This window comes from Hetaerina americana, unplaced genomic scaffold, assembly GCF_022747635.1.
Source record: "Hetaerina americana unplaced genomic scaffold, ioHetAmer1.1.p SCAF_7, whole genome shotgun sequence".
NCBI lineage: Eukaryota > Metazoa > Arthropoda > Insecta > Odonata > Calopterygidae > Hetaerina > Hetaerina americana.
The window spans coordinates 78,211,854-78,215,619 of NW_027287316.1; the positions used below are offsets into that span (position 1 = coordinate 78,211,854).

A 3,766-nucleotide genomic window follows, 5' to 3' on the forward strand; every position below is an offset into this window, starting at 1 on the left:
TGAAAGAGGCAATGTGAGATACCGGGAAGATGGTAATAGAGGGGAGACTGCTGGGAAAGAGAGGTGGAGGGAGGGAAAGAAGAGGCATTTTGGATTAAAGTAAATCAGATAGAAAGCATGCAGAGCTAAATAACGAGTCATTGTAACATTCAATATGGAGTGCAACATTACAGAGTGTAAAAATCATTTGACCGGGATTCAAACCCGGATACCTTGATGTCCGGCGAAGTTCTCTAGCCAGTTAAGTTATCTAGGCACCCTCTTAAACTCTGATATTTTGATGATTTTTACGTGATTGGATTGATTTACTCATTTGATGGTTTTTACGATTACATGATTTTTGATAATTTTATGATTTTTACGCTCTTATATCGTTGCATTGAAATGCGTATTAGCGGATGACTCCATTAAAAGTTACTGTTGCGGAATCTCCTACAGCTACATAATACGGGGTACGGAGTTAAAGGATACTGTTTTCGTGATAGTCAATGCTTACAGTAGATTATGGTGCCTTTGTATATCGAAAATCATCGTGACGTAATGGACTGCTACTAATATTAAGAGTATTAGTATCTGACATTTTTAGTTACATTATTTGTTCTCATTTATTTGTAAGTGCTGAGAGAAAACTTGATTCTCACAGTCCATTGGTGGTATTGGAAAAATCAGAGACAGTTTCAGCGCCTCACACACATCTTTTCAGCCTCCTTAAATGCTAGGTAGGCAGTTACGTATTAATGGTGACTTGAGAAAGATTCTCTCTCATGCAGGGGGAAACCTGTTCGGGGGAGGAGTGGGAATTAAAGGAATGAAGGGGAAAGAGTTTGGTCATTAAACCGTCGGCGGTGCGTTTACCAGGCAGCGTCGTAGTTGTCGTGCAAGCCGAAACATTAATGGTTCATGGCCCCTTTCCAACTTACGGTGCATTGGTGCCCTGATGTCTCGTTCTAAAGCGAAAGATATTTCCTATAGGAAAAGACTTTACGATGGTAAGAACCAGGAAGAAACAAATGAAATGGGCAAGGCACGATGCTCTCCACAAAAAACCAAAACATTCGATTGAAAATGCATACGTAGATGATCACTTTCTACCTATTTGATAAATATATTCTCAAACTGCTAGAATTAATAGAATGCATACCCTCCAATGACGTTCTCAGTCCCATAAAACCAGTTGACATCACGGGAATCAAATAAGGAACACGTAGTGACATGATGATGCATGTCTTAAAATATGCTCAAGTATGAAAATTATCCCACAGTTTCCTAAGTGCAAAATACTTACCATAATTTCTAAAGCCGTCTTAAATGTGCTGTCTCCTTACCAGGCAGTCTTTCTTGTCGTCACCAATCTCCTAAGCACCGCAACCCTCTTCGCCCGAGGCACCTCTCGAAGACAAATCCCCGCTCGCTTGGGTTCCGCCAAGGCATCTGTAACGGATACATTTACGACGCTGAAGATTTGTGTTATTTTTCAGCTGAAAGGCGACTTTATGAATTTGACTTAATCCTCATTCTTAGCGATTATAAATATTTTACAAATACCACCTTAGCACGAAGCCCGGATAGCTCAGTCGGTAGAGCATTAGGCTTTTAACCTAAGGGTCCAGGGTTCAAGTCCCTGTTCGGGCGTTTTTTTTCGCAGAGAAAGTTTTTCAGATACAGATTGCAGCTTTTATAAAAAATATTATTCCTAGGTCAGGGCTTTAATAGATGCATACATAATGTTAAAAGAACAGACTACCTAGTTGAGATCATAAAATTGGAATTCCTGACTATTGTTATTTTATGTTTTTGTCTAAAAAAATAGCTGGAGCTGACCTAAAAGTAGTAAAACGGTGTCTAATACCTAATGCCACTATAACTAACGACTTACAGGGTTCGTCCGGAAAATACGTTTACTGAGCTCAAGAAAAAAAATTTATAACACTTTTACATATCTTAAGCTAATATTCCTCAAAATAGGACCCTTGTGAGTCGATACACTTGTTCCAGTGGCGTTCCCATTCCTGGAACGCTCCCGCGAAAGCATCATCGGGAACCTCTCGAAGGCTCGTCGTCGACCTCTTCTCTGCCCTCCACGAACATCTTGTGCCACCGAAAGATCATGTTTCTGGACATGGTTGACTCCCCGTAAGCCTGGTTAATCATACCGACAGTTTCGGTAGACGATCTCCCAAGCTTTACCGCAAATTTGATGGAATAACGCTGCTCCAAAAACTTCGGCATCGCGTTCCGTGACGTGGGTCGAGCGTGGAGGTTCGCGTTAACAGAGCTCCTCACTACACCACAGCTCAGAGCCGACTGCCTTTTTCAGCGTCGCTTGCCAACATACCCCCCTCCAATCGCAGCCCGTCAGAGCGGTGCTGGGCGCGCCTGGAGCGGCGTGCCCAGCCCAGGAGTCAGCACACTTATTTTCCGGACGAACCCTGTAACTTGGGGTACCGACATACGTCAAATCTGCGGACAAGCAAATAAAAAATTGGGATTTATTAAATGCAATGTCTGCAGAAGCGACCCCAAGGTCAAGGGACGTTCTTACCACGCTCTCGTAAGGCCTCATTTATAATATTTCGGGAAATTGAGAACGTTCAACGCCGGGCAGCCCGTTTTGTTAAAACTTCTTACGATAAAACAAAAAGGGTCACTGAAATGCTTCTCGAGTTTGAGTGGGAGACATTTGAAGAAAGACGATGCAATACAAGATTGAAATTATTAAAAATTCAGATCCGCATGTTTCAGTACCGAGGTCTCGCAAATTATTCGCAATCCTACATACATTCTTCGCTTGGATCATTTATATAAAATTCGGGAAATAGATGCCAGAACTAGCAGACTCAAGGATTCCTTCTTCCCACGGACGATACAGGATAGCAACGGGATAGATACGGGATGCAGGGTTAAAGAGAGCAAAAATTCCACTTGCCACCCTCAGTGTCTAGGGAATGATTAGTTTTACTCAAATTCATGCACTTCCACTAACCTCGTGTGTGTTATGTTGTTCCTATATGACTGCATTAGAAAGCCATTAAATAATGTAGTTCTCTTAACAGTATTGCCTACCCTGTTTTGTTTGTTTTTCAGTTTCCCCATCCATTCCTTGTCTCTACCAGTGGGAAGCCTCCCGCTGCGTGCAGTCCGGTGTCATATTTCCTATCTGTCTGTGTCCATGGGGGCGGATACGATTGTATGTTGCATGGTTGCATGTGGTTTTGTTCTCCTTAACGGGTGGTGACCTAACACTCCCCGCCACACACCCTAACGGTAGCTTTCGGGGAATTATGCAGATGAGATGCTTCTCTAAGTGACTGACTGATTTTAAAATGGCAAGTATGATTTGTTTTTAATAACAATTTAGCTGATACATTTCATCAGGCGTAATGGCTGTAGTGTTTGGGTGTTACTCTTTCATTTCATTTATCCAAATTTTACTCTGAAGAGGTTTGATTCATATTTTCTACATTTTTTCAGTTAAAAGGCACTGTCTTTCAGAATTTATTAGAAGATGATTTATGAAATATTCGCAGACATTCTTTAGAAAGTAAAACCTCTCGTGACGTGAAATGAGGCTGAATATGAATAAAACTGGAAGCTATGAAATTACCCAAAGTATTTAAGTCTTTGTATGCAAACACGTGAAAATTTTAACTCAAATTAGCTATAATTTTTTTAACTATTTCATATCAATATGCGACGTAGTAGTCCAGGGGTACAGCGTTGAACTGCATACCGGAGGGCCCAGGTTCGATTCGCAGGAACACCTTTA

General features: G+C 41.4%; 1 non-coding gene across 1 annotated transcript; it reads left to right on the forward strand.

Moving 5' to 3' along the window:
• The first annotated feature begins 1,559 nt into the window (after positions 1 to 1,559).
• On the forward strand, positions 1,560 to 1,632 carry TRNAK-UUU (transfer RNA lysine (anticodon UUU)). Its single transcript has one exon. It is a non-coding gene; the product is annotated as a tRNA-Lys (tRNA).
• The last annotated feature ends 2,134 nt before the right edge of the window (positions 1,633 to 3,766 follow it).